Below are 18,839 nucleotides of genomic sequence, written 5' to 3'. Positions count from 1 at the left end.
TATAGGCTTCTGACGATAACAAGTTTCTGCGAGCCTAATTTGGAAACAAATGAAACATTCAAAATGTGTTTTTATTTTTATAACATATGATAGGCTACAGTTACAGTTCAATAAACAAGTAATTAATATTAAGTCAGTTGAATGTTAGATACAATAAATGTTCTATTTCAGCAGCGAAAATAGTTCCACAGCATATCTCAAAGGAAAACTTAACTGTGTTTCATTACCGAATGATTCAGTGTTTTGAACGAATCAGTTGAGTCAAAGATTAAATGAATTCCTATTAATTTACAACTGCCTCATCCCTGAATGAATCAGCCGTTTGAATGAATCGTTTGAATAAATGACTCACTCATTAAGACGGTCGCCTGCCGCCTCCTACTGGCGGTTTATAAATATCATTTCTATGTACAAATAATATTTCTTATTTGTATATTCAAAAAATATTTTAAATAATCTTATTACATTATTTAATGCAGTTTAATTTGATTGGTACAGCCCTTTATCATCTTATTATTCTAATGAAAGATGAAGCATAGGCCTATATTTAAAACGATTACGGAAAATGCCCTTTATAAAGATTAAAATATCATAAATGTACCTATTTATATATGTTAGAGCTGACTGAACAGTGATGAGAATACTGATTCGTAATATTATATTACGTAATTATATTTACAACACACACAAAAAAAATCTCATTTTTTTCCTGTTCAAACAAATGTTTTTACTCAGACAAGTGAATGACCGATCGAAGGACAAATGAAAAGGCTTAATGTTGAGCCCTGGTATATATATATATTTTTTTATTATTATTCATTTATTTACCCATAAACCTGTCTTTAGGAAGCCATAAGTTACAGTGGCAAAAATAACTTTGTGAAACACTTGGGGGTGGTGGACAGGGTTTAAATTAAGACAGGAGTATGCCTTAATCTAGTTAAACGTGCATTTCAATTATTTTATTCCACAGCTGATGTGTGCAGTTTTTTATTGCCTACATTAAAATAATTTTCTCTTGTTTTGTTTTTTAATTGCAGTCTTTTTCTTCTGCCATTCAAGCTTATCAGCGCTGTGGAATCTTAAGCTTTTCTTAGTTCAGCTGCACACAGTCTGAAAAGTTTTTTTTGGCAGTTTGCTAAAATAAAAGAGCCATCGTTTAAGCTGTTGACGTTTCTACCATGAGAAAGAACGTTAAACGAACAACTTAAAAGGGCATGACAAATCATGACATAAGACTGACATCACTCACAACGTACCAATGTATTATCCCTCATGAACAAATATAACGTCTGATGTTTGCATACGTGCATACCAGTATACCATTACGACATAGTTCATGAATAAACATGATGTCTGATGTTTGTATACGTATATACCAACGTACCATCGCGTCACATATGCAAATATAGTCTCAAATACAGCAATTTCATTGGCTGCTGTGCGTGTTGTCGTGTTAACGTGGACAAACGGTGCGTGTTGACGCGGCCGAAAATCACGCGTTTCGTTTAAAGACTTTTGTCCCCGTCCGCCTGCCATACATTTCTAACCGGCATGCATCTCGCGCTGATCACCGGTGATCGGTTCTGCGCAGATTTTGCTCATTTCAGGAATCCGAATGGAAGATGGCGGTGATGGCGGAAACTTACTAGACGTCTCCTAATAAAAATCAGACTCCAACCTTAACAAACACTTAAAAGAACCTGAACTACACTAAACCAACTCAGCAAAATACCAACTAAAGACCCGACATACTTTAAAACTGTGTCAATTTGATTCACCGCGAAAGAAAGAACTTCAGAGAAAAACTGCTCGGTGAGTTGCAAGCTAGCAAATGCCTCAAACAAAACCTGCAAAAGAGAAAATGAGTCACCAACTACAAAAGCCTGAACTAAAGAGAAAAGAGTCCTCTCCAAAAGAAAAGAAAGTTGTCCACACATCGCTTGGCGACCATAACTACCAGGGATGTGCAGAAGAGGAAGAAGTGAAACTTGTCTCTCTTCCTGATACCCCACTAAATAGCCCAGCACCCAAGAAACTTAACAGCGGGCAAACAGAGCCATCAATGTACGAGTTACAGATGACTATCTTGAAGACTGTAAACGATAGAGCCGATGAACTGGCACGTCTGATAAGCAGCAACGCAGCAGATATCAAAGAGCACAAAGTTTCTGTCAAGTTTGCACACGAAGAAATCAACGACATAAAATCAGAAAATGCTGCGCTTAAGAAGCAATGTGAAAAGCACCAGATGGTGATATTGTCACTGAAAGAGCGTGTAACTGATGCCGAACGCTACAAGCGAAGATGGTGCCTGCGACTTTACGGATTACCTGAGTAAGATAATGAGCACGTCAAACAGAGAGTGGCAGAGATCTGTCAGAAAATTACACCAGAAATGGGGGCCAGAGCAGCTGAGGGAATTGACATCGCACACAGGCTGGGAAGACGAGCGGAAGGCAAAACCCGCGGTGTCATCATCCTCTTCACTTTTCGCTCAGTGAGAGATGAGATCTGGAGAGCCGCCAAAAACAACGATTTCCTACGTGAGAAAAAGCTACGTCTTGAGGAAGACTTGACTAAAGAAGACAAGGAGAAGAGAGCTGCGCTGTGGCCAATTATTGAAAGAGCACGCAAGAACGGGAGCAAGGCGTACTTTGTGGGAGTTAAAGGATACATAGATGGTAAGGAGATTCGCCATGTGTCTGAAAGTTAAACCCAAACTGCCGTTTATGATGATGTTTTTGCTCTCTTACCCCATATCTCATTCGCTCTGATTAACAAGAGATTTTCGGGAATAAAAGAACTATATAAATGCAAGTTGGCAGAATTCGTTCTAAACCAATGTTCTAATTGTTATTTTAGACTGTGTTCACTTTGCTAGTAATGAATGTCCTAAATGTTACTTAACACTTTGTTCATACGGTTAATATGTGATGAACAATTTTCCAAAACTGTCAATATACTATATTGTTATTATTTTGCTATGTCCAAATGTAAAATACATACTCAATACAGGAGTCATTTTATAGGGTTGACGTCTTTGAGATAATATTGTGATAGTTTTATATATAAGGTTTTTTTTCTGGATTTAATTTTGGTATCTGTTAACACTAGGGGCCCTATCTTGCACCCAGCGCAAGTGACTTTGTACACCGACGCATGTATCATTCCTATTTTGCACCCGCGCAAAGCGGACTTTTCCCTCCACAGAAGCACGTCGGTAAGTTAGGAAATACACTTGCGCTCCCGGGGGCGGTTCAGCGCAAAGAGGAGGCGTGTTCCGGCGCAAACGTTCCTTCTTGCTATTTTGCAGGTTTAGAAAACAATTGCGCCACTAACCAGGAAAAAATAGTTTAAAGTCAGTGGCGCGTTGCGCATGTTATTCATATGCTATTTTAAGGGCGCATGCTTGGCCATAATCAATGTAGCGTGTGACCAACGCGCATACACTTTGATTCTCTCATCTACACAGAAGCAGCAGTTTTCATTTTTGCAAATCATACATTATTACGATAGATAGATAGATAGATAGATAGATAGATAGATAGATAGATAGATAGATAGATAGATAGATAGATAGATAGATAGATAGATAGATAGACAATTTATTATAAAAGCATACATCTAGCTTACACATTTACCCAAATTATCATACGCCTGTTTAACCGAAGTTAATTTGGGTGGGTTTCTCCATTTCAATGTAACTTCTCTCTTTTACGGCCGTGACGAGAGCGTTGCTCTCCTCGGCTGTGAACCGCTCCTGGCGCGCGCCTGGCAAATCCGCCGTTACAATAGCAATCCGCTATGGAAAAAGCGCATCTGCTCTTAAAGGGAATGTGAGATGACGCTCTGATTGGTTTATTTCACGTTACGCCCAAACCACACCTATGAATAATGAAGCTACTTCAGACCAACCCATTTTAGATTTGCGCCTGGCGCAAGAGTCATTTATCCCGCCGGGAAAATAGCAACAGCGCCGAGACCCGCCCACAAAGTTACTTGCGCTTTGCGCTTTGACACTTGCGTTTCAGATCGTTAAAATAGGGCCCTAGGGGTCTGCGAAATATTGTAAAAAGAAAAGCGTTTTTCTTATTTTGTAAGGAGGCAAAGGCAGATTTTGTCTTTCTTCAAGAGAGTCATTCTTGCTCAGAGGATGAAACATTTTGGAAAAAGCAATGGGGGAAGGAAAGTTGGTTTTCTCATGGGTCTAATAGGTCTGCAGGAGTCACTATTCTAAAGGACAAATTCAATGGAAAGGTTTTGGACAAAAGAATTGATGATAAAGGACACTATATATTTTTGGTCTTGGAAATACATACGAATTTTGTTTTACTAGGGAACATTTATGGATATAACACTGACTTAATAAACTATCAATTATTAGAAGAGGTTGAAAATATTATTAATTCCCTCACCTACAAATACCCTTCAGCCAAGGTTATTTTGGGAGGGGACTTTAATATGGTATGGTCTCAGGACCTGGATAGACACCCTTCTAAAGCTAGAGATAGAGAAAACAGTCTTACCAAATTTTGTGCAAGATTAAACTTAGTAGACATATGGAGACACCGCAATCCAACAGAGAGGCAATATACATGGAACAACAATGATCTATCACGCTGCTCTCGAATCGACTTTTGGCTGATCTCTAATGACATGGAGAAACATGTCCTACTATAAAATTTGTCCTACTATAATGACAGATCATAGAACAATTTTTCTCAAATTAAATTGGTCACAGCAAAATAAAATAAATTCAATTATTGGAAATTTAACAATGCTTTGTTAAATAACAAAAACTTTACAGAATCTATAAAAAAAACGTATAAAACAACATTGGGAACTAGCAGTATCTGTAGATGAATACGGGAAACAATGGGAATTGCTCAAATATGAAATCAGAAAATATGCCATTAGTTTCAGCAAAAACTTAACTAAAAGAAAAAGAGCAAGAATAGAATTTTTAATCAAAGGTATCTCAGACATCATTTTAAATTCAACAGATAATGAACAATCTTTGCAGTTAGACTGCTTTCAAACAGAATTGGATGAAATTTATAAGGAAAAAGCTAAAGGGGCATTCATACGATCAAGACTAAAATGGTTTGAAGAAGGAGAGAAAAACAGCAAATATTTTTTGGCATTGAAAAAAGAAATATGGAAAGAAGTTCGTTAACTAAACTAAAAGTAAGAAGTTCCATAACAGAAGATTATAATACTATATCCAAGTCTGTGTCCGTATATTATGCTAATCTTCACAAGATGGACATATGTGCTGAGTCATCTGTTATTTTTAATTCACTTGTAGATATCAAGAAAGCAAGCACAACCTTCAGAGAGGAATGTGATGAATTGTTATCTATCGAGGAAATAAAATGGGGAATAAAACATCTTAAACTCAACAAATCACCAGGGCCCGTATTCATAAAGATTCTAAGAATCCTCTAAGAAAACTCTTAATTTAGCTTAAAGACTTTTACGTAGGAGTCTTAGCTTAAAAGCGATTCGGGACCGATCTGAGAGCAACTCTGAGTAAGGAAAAGACAAAAACTTTCATCTTAGTAAGGAGGCGGGGTTGACCCCGTTGCTATGCATGACACAATCTTTTGAAGACTGTGATTGGTTGGTTGTCCAAGAAGGAAAAAAAAATGTGATTTTAAGTATAGGGTCTATTCTAAGCCTTCACTTTGAAATTACATGCGTAATTTTTCCTATTTGACCGTTCACACACACACACACACACACACACACACATTATATATGTGTATATAAATCCTTTTTTTTTTTTTTTTTACCATGCTGTTAATAAGGTATTCGATTGGCTTAGAATGATAATAATTATTCCTCTCTTTCCAATTACACTGATTGCTGGCATGTCTATTTAAGTGGTGGTTTGAATGTTGGTTTTAATGTATCAAACATGGAATTTTCCCAGTTGCCAAATATCGTAATGTAGTGATTACTTTCATTTCTGGCGCTATGGCATTTCTGTGCTGTTTCGGAGATGTTAGCGTGTCTCTAATAAGATCAGTCACAAACATGATCCCTGCACGATCTAATCTATAGCGTCTTATTAACTCACTGTTATTCATTGTCTGCAACACATTTCTTCTCCCTCTTCGTCTTTCTGACATTTTCTCCTCTGCTAAAGAAACTCTTAAGCCTCTTAAAAGTCCTCGTCCGTGCTCCTAACAATTTTGACCTTAAGACCTCTTTTAAGGGTTAAGATGCTTTCTGAATTACTTTTTTCTTTACTAGGATTTTTTCTTTAATTTTAAGAGTAAACGCCCACATTTCTAAGAATTTTCTTAGAATTTTGTCACTAGGAGCTACTCTTTGCATTAAGATTCTTTATGAATACGGGCCCAGGAAATGATGGCCTTACAGGTGAATTTTACCAAGCATTTCTTGAAGAAACATCCAAATTTCTTTTGGCAGTATATAATGAAGCCTTGAGTGATGAAGAATTACCCCACTCAATGAAGCAAGGCCTAATAACGTTAGTCCCAAAACCTAATAAAGACACTCTATTGATTGATAATTGGCGTGGTATTACATTGTTAAACAATGATTACAAAATCTTGGCGTCGGTACTAGCCAAACGATTAAAATATGGAATAAACGACATTATACACGAATCTCAAAGCGGCTTCATGCCTTGACGTCACATTTCTAATAATATTAGATTAGTTTTGGACTTGGTAAATTACAGTCACCTGCTCTCTGGAGACCCAATTATTCTTTTTCTAGATTTTCAGAAGGCATTCGACACAATTAGTCATAAATTCATATTAGACACCCTATCCTTCTTAAATTTTGGCAATTTCTTCCTTAAAGCAATGAAAACACTTACAATAGCTCAGTTAAACTCATGTATGGAACATCTCGAGATTTAATGTAGAAAAAGGGGTCCGCCAAGGATGCCCAGCCTCTCCTTATATCTTCTTGCTTGTTGCCCAAATATTGAATTACTTGATATTACAAACTCCTTTTAAGGGAATTGGAGTACTTGACAAAGAAATCAAAATCTCACAACTTGCAGACGATACTACTTTATTTTTGCAAAATATCGAACAAGTACCCCTAGCTTTATCTACAATATCTAAGTTCTCAAAAGTATCAGGATTAAAACTAAACGTTAAAAAATGTGAAATTCTGCCCCTAAAAGACAGCAGCCAATCTGAAATATGTAATATCCCGCTCAAAAACACTATAACTTATCTTGGTATTAAAATATCGAGAAATCCTAGAGAAACTCTGGACCTAAATATGCTCCCGGTGACTCAGACCATCAAAACCAAATTTAATTGTTGGTCTGCCAGAGACCTTTCCATATATGGCAGAGTTCTGTTAAGTAAGGCAGAAGGGATGTCAAGAGCAGCTTATGTTTTCTCATCTCTAGATGTTCCAAAATCCACTTGTTCCCAATTTGATAAAATTCTCTTCAAATGTATATGGAAGAATAAGCCTGACAAGGTTAAAAGGTCTGTTCTCTCAAACCCTCTGGCTGAAGGTGGTCTGAATGTACTGACTTTTACTTCATTTAACCAAATTATAAAAATCAACTGGATTAAAAGATTCCTCAAGTGTCCAAATAGTATGTGGAATATTATTCCAAACAGCTTATTTGAAACTATTGGTGGTCTAAACTTTCTATTGATATGTCCTTTTTCGGTTGGAAAACTCCCCGTGAAATTAAGCAATTTTCATAAACAATCCTTGTTATGTTGGAATCTTATCTTTAAACACAATTTCTCCCCTCACAACTGTATTCTTTGGAACAATGCATATATACTACACAAAAACAAAACACTCTTTCTGAATAATTGGTTTATAAGTAATCTGCATACAGTAAACAATCTGCTAAATACAAAAAATGAATTTTATTCTTATGAGCACTTCATGGAAAAATATGGTATTGATACATCTCAAGAAGAATTCGAAATGATGATTGAGTCTATTCCTGTTAGTCTTGTTTCTTTAGCGCAGAGCATACAGACAGATACTTCTCTATCTGTAACAGTCGGTTCTCCTACTATTTCTGGCATTCCACTTACAAATAAGAGATGTAACAATACTTTTATTAGAAACATACTTGATCCTGCCAGTACTCCTATATGTAAACACCGATGGACTTTACTGGACAAGAAATTATGGAACATGATCTTCCTGCTACCTCATCAGTATATTATTGTAAATAAAATCAAAGAAGTTTTATTCAAAATTGTTCACAGGTATTACCCTTCAAAAGCAAACATCTGTACTTTTTTTCCAACTGTGTGTAACATTTGTACATTCTGTGGATGTGACGGAGAAACCATTGAGCATGTTTTTGTTGATTGTCCCCTTGTAGCTTCCTTTTGGTCCCATTTACAAAGATTTATTTCCCAAAAGATAAAAAAGAATATTTCTCTAAGCAAATGTGAAATACTTCTTATAGTCACTGAGCCATATTTATCAGCCAATGAAAAATATGTAATTAACTTAATTATTATTTTAGCTAAATATTATCTGCACAAAATGATTTGGCAAAGAAGCAAACCCTCCCTTTACAATTTCAAAATTACAGACCTTAAAAAATATTGGAACAGCATAAAAAAAAAAGAAAAAAAAAAGAACAACAAATTAAACAAAACAATCAAATTATTTCATTATTTTAACTTTAATGCATAAGCAGACCCCTAAGTGTTTTTCATTTATGTATCTATGTGTTTTGTTATTTTATTTCTATTTTATTTCGGATCTTTTCCTGTCTCTTATTTTGTTCACCTTGTTAAGATCAGATATATGAAGCTGTATATTGATTCAATTTCATATACATGTTAAAATTGTACTTTGACAAAATGTTAATAAAATTAAGTTTCAAAAAATAAAAAAATGTTTTGCTCATCTCAAACAAGCCTAGTATCATAGCCAGGCTCCTCCAGCTTCACCCACGCCCCGCCTCTTTGCCCATTTTCTGTTATCCGAGAGTGACGCAAGGTGACGCGAGGCCAAGATGGCGACGGCCGACTCCGCCCACTTTAGGCTTCAAAAATGCTCTTCAGAAACCTCAAACCTACGGGTGACGTCACGGACACTACGTCCATATTTTTTTACAGTCTATGCTCATGACACAATGATCATTGTTACACGTAGTAGCTTTAGCCCACGGCTAACTAACGTTAGTTCAGCTCGCGCTGTGAGTGCGGCCTACTCAACTCATCTCATATCAAATCATTTCTGAAATTGACATATCTGTCATAAGATAACATATGATAAAAAATGTCACTCACCCACACGAGATTGCATCACATATTCAATTAAAGAATATTATTCAATAAAGATTATCACTCTGGGATCCACTAAATCTTTACTCCGATTTCCACTTCACCTTTCTCTCTCTGACGACAACACTCCAGGCTGAAGCATCCAAAGTTTCCAAGTGCACACAATCACAGTTCCCGATAGATTATGATTATCATTTAGTACAAGGAGTTTCTGGAGAAATGCTCCGTTCTGCTGTCTCATCTGATCTGTTCTCATCTGATTCTCTCTGCTCATGCTGACGGCGGCGCAGGCGCGACCTGTGGGCGGGCCTTATGAATATGCCGCTACTGTTGGCTCTCAGGGGTGTCAATCACTACAGCACAATCAGTGATTGGATGAATTGCGTGCTATTGCCCAGTGGTGTAGTCGAGTGCATCAAGTAAAGAAAAAAAATTAACTACTTGAAAAAAATGATTTTGTACAGAACAGAGCGACACGACTCGATTTAAACTGTTAAAGAAGAGCTAATATACTAAGAATGCTCTGGTCTGACCGATTGTCTCTCTGCTTTATTTTATAATAAATATCTCTGTGTCTAAAGTTCCTAATGTCCTGTACTCTCAACTTTTGTATAGTAGTACTAGTCATAATTTTTACACCAGGCATGAATAAAAGGGATGTTTTTTTTATTTCCTGTTTCGAAAACCACTGGAAAACAACGTGTATAGAGGAATGAAAATATGAAATCATTTACCATTGATATCACACATTTTTACAAGAAAAATTTGTTAAAAAAATATTTAAAGGAACATTTAATGGAACAATATATAGTAAATTGTTGATTTTGATATTTGGAATGAATGTTGGGTTAGTATGTTTCATTGACTTGACTTTTTATTGTTGTTGATTAAATGTATTTTTGTATTTTTTTACTTGTTGGGACCCCAGGAAGAGTATCCACTGCCTAGGTAGGGGCTAATGGGGATCCAAATAAACTAATAAACCAAGATCATTGATGGAAAATACCATTTACAGCCAATACAGGCAATTTACTTAGATACGTTTTTTTTTTGTTTTTTTTTTACAGTTATAGCACCACATCTTGCCTGATCTCCACCACTTTTATTAGGTGTCCTCAAAAGGTGCCCATACATGTCTGTCAAATTTGTTGTAAATATATATTTTTTTTATTGAAGTTTAGACACTTCTATTTATGAGAGCATAAACATTATCCATGGGTGACAATGATTGGAATTATTATTATTAAATTTTTTTTTTCAGTTCCTATCATAATTTTGACATTTGGGCGTTATTGTTTAGCTATTGACCTATGTTTTCAAATGTTCTGCTGTGTTTTTGTCTCGATCGGACTTACGGTTTCGAAGATAATCGCAATTTTTTTAAGCGCTAAATGACAACAGAATCAATCTGACATCAGAAATGAGGAAAACGTACAGGTCAGAAGAGTAAAAGCACAGAATATCATGATCATCTTGAAATTTGGTCCGTGTGACGTGTAAAGATGAGCAGTGCTGTAGAATAATGCTGAGATGATCAGAGAGAGAAACTTTAAGACAGTCAAGAGGCTTGTTTGACTTGAACCGGCGCTGCACAGACCGATCGGTGAATGACATCTAAATACCGCGAGAGCGAATAGAGAGCAGACGGCTCCTTATGTTTTTGAATTGCTCTAGCGGTACTTTGATGTCATAAACCGATCGGTCTGTGCAGCGCCGGTTCAAGTCGAACAAGCTTAAGATCTCTGAGAGGGAGGAGCCACTGAAAGACCCGCCCACCCCGTACAATAGACACGCCCACCCCATACAATAGACACGCCCACATCATACAATAGACACGCCCACATCTGACAAACTACACATGAGCTTCTCACTTCATCACTGAGGAAAATGTGTTAAAGTTTTTCTTAATCGATTTGACACAAACTCAGATCACTGCTCTCAGAACAATTAACAAAGTGATCTGAACACTTTAATTGTCCTAAACAGATTGTAAGTTTGTCATATTCTCAATTGCTCATGATTTCAGTTGACCCCAAACTAGTAGGCCAATCTGAACCTAATAATTCACACATCACTGGAAAGGCAATTTTTGTAATTGTTTACACAGCTATCACAATTGCATTAACTATAAAAACTATTTTCAGAAGTAACAAACATTGTTATTGTTTTACGGTGTGTACTTTACTCTTAACACCTTTTACCTATTGTTTTACGGTGTGTACTTTACTCTTAACACCTTTTACCTATTTATTTATTATTCTCAGGTAAGGTAAAGAAAGTCAAATCTGACCTAAACCGTAAGCATTCAAAAGGTACTTACAATTTGGTCAGAAGACTCCTCTGTGGTATGTTCTCATTAAAAGTCTTCCAGCATCATAAATCTCAGTAGGCAGATTTTGTAATCAATTACATTTCTTTTAATTGGTTACTTTTCTTTTTATAATAAACGAAAATATAAAAGGCGAATACAACTTAATCGTTTAAGTATAAAATACAATAGTCATGTTTTGAAACAAAGGTGTAGTAAGCTCTGGGCTTCTTCTCTTCTGCTCTGGGCTTCTAGGCGTCGGGGGCTCTGGCGTATCAGTATCCCAAGAGGCAGTCAGTTCATCAGTCTTTTATACTCCTTGTTTACAACAAGCGTTAGGTTGACACTCCTCCAAAGTTTCCCAGATCCTTCTCCAGTCAGGTGCAAGCGGTCCACCTCTTCATGTCCTTGAACTCCAGTAAACTCAACTACAATGGCTGAGTTCATTTAAAGTTGTAGGAGTCCTCTAGCGCACACACATAATCGCACTTTTCTGCTTCTCTTAACATGGGTTAGCACAGTCACATATTCACACATAACCATTTACTGTACATCTATGCCAAAACAATATAAGCCATCTTTTACAAACAAATTAAATAACAACATTGAATGCAACGCATTATATCCAATACATTGGCTAAATATGTGTAACAAAAAGGCATCTATAATAAATAAGGAGGCAGGTAATTGCATTTTCTTGATATTATACAACACCCCCTTCATGCAATTATCCTGACTCTTTATCCTTCATTCTCATAATTGTAGCACAGACTTTGTTCACTTCATCAAACTTTACCAATAACATGGACATTTGTCCATCATTCTTAAATAGATTGGTTTGTTACAGTTCATGCAGTATTTCACCCAGTTTTGTTTTCTGGTTCCCATAACAGAAATAATCAATTATAATTCTTTTGTAATTGTATTAAAATGATTTATTTATTAAGGGATAAAACTTTGTGCTCTGCTTGTTTATCATGTATTAGGCCAATTTGGATCTCAACAAAAATCCAGTACTTCAAGCACCCGGTCCCCCCTTAGAGGCGCGGCTCCACCCCTAGCCCAGCTTCCAGGTGAAACGTGGAAACGTGAGCCGCTGACATCTCCTAGGGTCTTTAGGGCACAAAGTTAATATCTCTGGGGTATGATGGGTTTTCTTGCCCAAACTACTAGTTTAAACATCCCCCTTGGTTTGTACCAGTCTTGAAATGTATTCAATGTTCAAACAGTGCACAAGGTTTCTTTTTTTATTATTGCTTGAAACGTCCCGTTCCAAACCTCTGGGTCAAATATTGTCATGCAACTCATTTTCTCATTCAAATATCTTACACTAAATCCAGTAATCATTTCTTAAGCATTAACAGATTCTCAGATATCATAATTGTACCATCAAATATAACAATACCCTTTTTTAGTAATTGTTGCATAAACATATCACATCCTACAATTATTTATCTGGTTAATTATGGTTACATTTCATACATTTACTATAATCAGAACAATCCAGTAATTAAACCTTTGTATCCAGAGTAATTCTTCTAATGTTTCCCTTAATATCTGAGAACACTATATATTCAAACATAAATTATATAAGTCAATAAATCAATTTGTTCCTTGTTATACATAAGGTTCCCATTGTAAAGTTTATAAACAATCTCTCAAGTTAATAATGTCCATCTTTAAACCTCTTATATTTTAAATTAAATTTACAAGTTCATCTTTTAACATGCCCTACGGTCACAAGAGTTTCTTCTTCAATTAGCATAGCATATATTTTAATTTCCTTAATATATTATATACATTCAAAGTCCACTGAAGCCAATGAATTCTTTAATTCATAAAGATTTAAGAATATTTCAAAAGCAAAAACAACAACATTATTTTCAGTAAGTTCTTACTATAAATTATCTTTACATCCCCATTATAATAAGGTTCACACTTTGTTACATCAGTATTTGGTGGCACCACACACATTTTAAATCCTCAAAAATTAAGCCAATAATTAAATCATTTTATCAGGAGTTCTCACCCTAAACGTCTCCTTAGTTAAATCTAAAAGGTATCATCTTTTCCTACCCCAGATTTGTTTGTTACTATAGTATAATACATTTTCACATAATACAATTAAATTATTCTTTATTCATTTACAATAATATATTTCATTTTCTTAAATCAACATGTATTTATCAGTCAGTTAAAACCATAAACACAACTGGCATTATAGATGACATAAAATTATTACATTTTATGTTTACAATATCAAACACCCACTTCATAATAGTCCTTTTAGTTCTACGGTTCTTATTTTATTTATTTATTATAAATCATTAAAATAATAAAGTAATAATATTTACCAGGATTTCCCAAAAGGTTTAACTGACCCCAGCTAAGGTCTCAGTGCTGGTGGATGCAGAGCGGACGTTTCTTACTATTACAGTCTATCTTGTTGTATAGTCTATTTGACTGAATAAGAGGCATATACAAACTATATACTGTAGGACTTCTTCTGCTATTTCCACCCCCTTCTTTGGAAGGGTTCCAGATTCAGTCAAGGCCATTTGGATGATGGCCTCTTGCATGGATGATAATGAGAGCTTGTTTGTCCTCATCTGCTCTCTTGCTGTTCTCAAACACTTCCATGATAAGCCTGCATCCAGAAGTGTCAGTCAGGTCAACATTACAATATGTCTACTAGCACCTATTATTCATAATGAGCTAATTTTCAATTATTCATTTCTTTTTGTTTGTTATGGAAACATACTAAATTAACTTTAAGTTGTTTTCTCAACTCTTCTACAAGTTGATTGACCATCCTTATCCAGTTTCTCTCCCAATTTTTCTAGTCTTTCTAGTCTTCTTTCTGCATATTAGAATGCTTTAATATAACAGATACTGCAATATTTTCCATAATCCTAATCTATTTTATGTGACTCTCATTAAATATTATTGGCCTACATGCTCATATGCTATCATATTCGTGATTTAATATCACTCTTCGTTTCTGCTGCCAAGTACGTGCACACATTTTTTTTCCCTCTAAAAAGAAATACTGTCTATTTTAATTTTTAATTTTATCATGATATTTAGGATGATGTTTAAAAATAACCTATGTTTTATATCATTTTTCATTTCTCACTCTTACTACAAGTAGGAGGTATTAGCCTCCATGTATTTTATCTTATATTACCATTATCTTTTGGTTATTTTTCCTTCTAGCCAATGCTAGAATATTCTTCAATATTCTTCACATTATTTAATAGTTTTCAAAATATTACTTTCATTATCACCAAATAAGTCTCCATAACTGTATTAAGACTTTTAGGATTTGCTTCTATGCCATTTTCTAAATTACATTCTTACACAATTCATATTTAATTTGTCCATGAATGATGTTCTTAAACGTTGCTAAGACTGACTACACTGTTGCAGTGTTTACAGATGTCTTTCCATTTCCCCCAAATATTCCAGTTCTAACCAAATGTATACTTTTCTGTCTTATCGACAAAATCTTAATTTCCTGTAATGTTCCTTCAGGGGAGATTCACCTTACAGTGAATAATCTCCGTTTACCTTCCTATTAAATATTTCTATCAGGACATTCACTTTAAACCATCTTGTTCTTTTCGTTTGTAATACTAATATCATTGAGGGTTTTTCTCCAATTTTTGACCCTAATTTACTTCACCTATATTCTAGTGCTTTATACGGTGGATTCATCAGGCAAGATTATGCAGATATGAGAATCCCATAATTTCAGTAGTTCCATAATGCACTATTCAAATGTTCTTCCTTTATGTACTATTAAATATATTTTCCCACTTTCTATCTTTTATACTTGTAGATTTTCCACATTAGCTTTATAGCACAACTTCCTGCTTTCTTTTGCTCCCAAAAAGCTTTAGTTCACTTAAATCGCTTGTACAGTTAGGCTACAGTAAAATCAACAAAATTCCAAATGGGTGCTACATCCATAATAATTTAAACAATCAATAATTATCATTTACCCACAGCAATTGATTTATATTAGCAGGATTTTTCTATATTTCAGCATTATTCTTCCTCTTTTTGGACTATTTACTTTAATTGGTTTTGATAAGTAAATTCCAAAGTATCACTCTACCCTCATCAAAAACTTTTAATATTTTACTGTTTTGTTAATCTTGTGCCAGCTCTTTCTCTTGGCACAGGCACTCGAGGTGCTTTGCTGGTCCTGTTCACTATTTCCTTGAAGACCAGCCTGTCGTGCTGAGTGAACCTCTAGCAGGCTCTCCCCCTTCCAGAAGTTCACTGGCACACAGGATCACCTCTGCCTTTCAATCATGTCATTGGGACTTTTTATAAAAAAAAAAATTATTTTTTTATTTTTTTTATATATATAGTGCATTTAATCACATTCCCCCTTTTTGGGAGATTTTTTATTGTGATCAATTCTTACACTATATTGTAAATAGCTTTTAGCAATTGTTTCCATTAACCATTTCTCACTTTGGTTGGAATATTTTGCCTTCTTCAAAGCAAGATTTTAGGCTCTCTAGTTTTCTCCCACGTCTCCTGGGACAAAACCAGCAGCCACTTGCTTTCTACGTCATTTGTATTTATTTCAATACATTATGACCATATTTACGACGCTAGAAACACCCAGCTGTTTCGGTCTGATTTCTTTGTACACCTTTGTTCCGTAATTTTGCCTTAAATAGTTAAATCACCAAAGGTCCATGCCCCAAATTCTATGCCTATTGCGTACCATATATACCAGCAAATTAATTACTTTGGTTAATGTCTTTCAAACATTCATCGCATGTAGTCCACTGCAACCCTGTTACATAAACAGTCCTATGCATCCATCCATGTGCTCGCTGATAGTCACTGGGTCATTCATTATTACTTTGAGGAGAACTCATCCTACATTCCTGGCAGACAACAACACACTAGGTTCTTTCATTGTTTGTTGACAATCTTCTTTTTCAATTTATCATTAAGTTAACCTCAGTCCTGATAATACCTCTCTAGTTATCTCTAACTTAAGAAGCTTTTCTTTATCTTAATCATACTTTTATTGTTAAATTTCAATTTCATTTGTCACCTTGTTTTTTATAGCAAGGATCAAATTCCTGTTAAATCAGAGGAAATGTTCTAATAACTCCAAGTTTCTTAATCAACTATCCTCACGTTTATTATTATTTTTACATCTGTAAATGGCTAATCTCCATGTAAGTGTCACGTTTTGGGTTTGTTCTGGTCATGTTTCTGTCATGTCTTGTTTCCATGTCTGTAATGTGATTCCCTGTTTGTCATGTGATCCTGCCATGTCTTGTCATTGGTTAATTGTCTGATCATTGTTCACAGGTGTCCCTTGTTTTGTCATTAGTCTGTGTATTTAAGCCCTCATGTTTGCCATGTGTCTTTGTCAAGTATTGTTTCCTGTAGTCTGCTGTTGTGCAAAGTTCATGTTGTTGCTTTGGTTTTTGTTTCATGTTTTGTTTTAGTTATAATAAACTGCACATGGGTTCTCATCTCTCAACTTGCCTCCAGTGGATCCTTTATTACAGAATACTTGACCTCCTACAATGAACCCAGCGGTTGCCCTCCTAAACCTACGCCAGGGGAATCTTCCCCTGGAAACGTATGTGGAGAAATTTTGTGGGCTGTGTTGCCAATTGGATTTTAATGATGTGGCCCTCAAGGACATATTTAGAGTGAGTCTGAATGAGCCCATTCGCTCCCAGCTTCCTGGGGGAAAAATCCACTGGTCCTTGGCCCAATATATTGACTATGCCCTATTATTGAGCGGTTCCTCATTTACTGTGGGTTTTGAGGAGAAGCCCCACAGACCCACAGTATCTGCCAAGCCTGAGCCACTTCACGTCATGCCTGCCAAGCCTGAGCCACTTCACGTCATGTCTGCCAAGCCTGAATCTCTTCACGTCATGTCTGCCAAGCCTGAATCTCTTCAGGTCATGTCTGCCAAGCCTGAATCTCTTCACGTCATGTCTGCCATGTCTGGGTCTCTTCACGTCACGCCTGCCAAGTCCGAGTCTGTTCACGCCACGTCGGCCGCCGAGCCTGTGTCTCCTGACAAGATGGCCGCCGCCGAGCCTGTGTCTCCTGACAAGATGGCCGCCACCGAGCCTGTGTCTCCTGACAAGATGGCCGCCGCCACGCCTGAACCTGAGCCCTCAGTTATGGCTACACTAACAATTATGGCCACAGCCATATGGTGTGTGTGGTCGGTGCACACATTTGAAGTTCACGTCACGTCTGCCGGGCCAGAGACTGTTCACGTCACGTCTGCCGAGCCAGAGACTGTTCACGTCACGTCTGCCGAGCCAGATCCTGTTCACGTCACGACTGCTGAGACTTTTCACGTCATTTCTGTTCTGGAGTCGTTGTCTGTTCCAGCCCATAACCCCATAGCTGTCCCCAAGAAAATTTTTGGGGGGGGCAGTAGGGTCCTTGATAGGACCATGGAGGCCGCGCCGCCATGGCCACCTGAACTGTCTGGTCCACCCTGGCCACCTGAACTGTCTGGTCCACCCTGGCCACCTGAACTGTCTGGTCCACCCTGGCCACCTGAACTGTCTGGTCCACCCTGGCCACCTGAACTGTCTGATCCGCCCTGGCCTCCTGCACTGTCTGGTCCACCCTGGCCTCCTGCACTGTCTGGTCCACCCTGGCCACCTGAACTGCCTGATCCACCCTGGCCACCTGAACTGTCTGGTCCACCCTGGCCACCTGAACTGTCTGGTCCACCCTGGCCTCCTGCACTGTCTGGTCCACCCTGGCCACCTGAACTGCCTGATCCACCCTGGCCACCTGAACTGTCTGGTCCACCCTGGCCTCCTGCACTGTCTGGTCCACCCTGGCCACCTGAACTGCCTGATCCACCCTGGCCACCTGAACTGCCTGATCCGCCCTGGCTTCCTGCACTGCCGGATCCGCCCTGGCTTCCTGCACTGCCGGATCCGCCCTGGCTTCCTGCACTGCCGGATCCGCCCTGGCTTCCTGCACTGCCGGATCCGCCCTGGTTTCCTGCACTGCCGGATCCGCCCACGCCTTGCCACGGCCCAGGTCCGCCCACGCCATGCCACGTCCCATGTCCTGTCCCCCTGCACGGGCCTGGCCCACCATCCCTCCTCCACTCCACCACCCTCCTGGTCTTGTATTGTGTTTTGGTTTTGTTGGGCGTCGGGAGACGCCCTTAGAGGGGGGGATTCTGTCACGTTTTGGGTTTGTTCTGGTCATGTTTCTGTGTCATGTCT

Source organism: Leuciscus leuciscus (assembly GCF_965113295.1).
Source record: "Leuciscus leuciscus genome assembly, chromosome: 1".
NCBI lineage: Eukaryota > Metazoa > Chordata > Actinopteri > Cypriniformes > Leuciscidae > Leuciscus > Leuciscus leuciscus.
The sequence above is the reverse complement of the archived record's forward strand: the minus strand, read 5'-3'. Positions refer to the sequence as shown.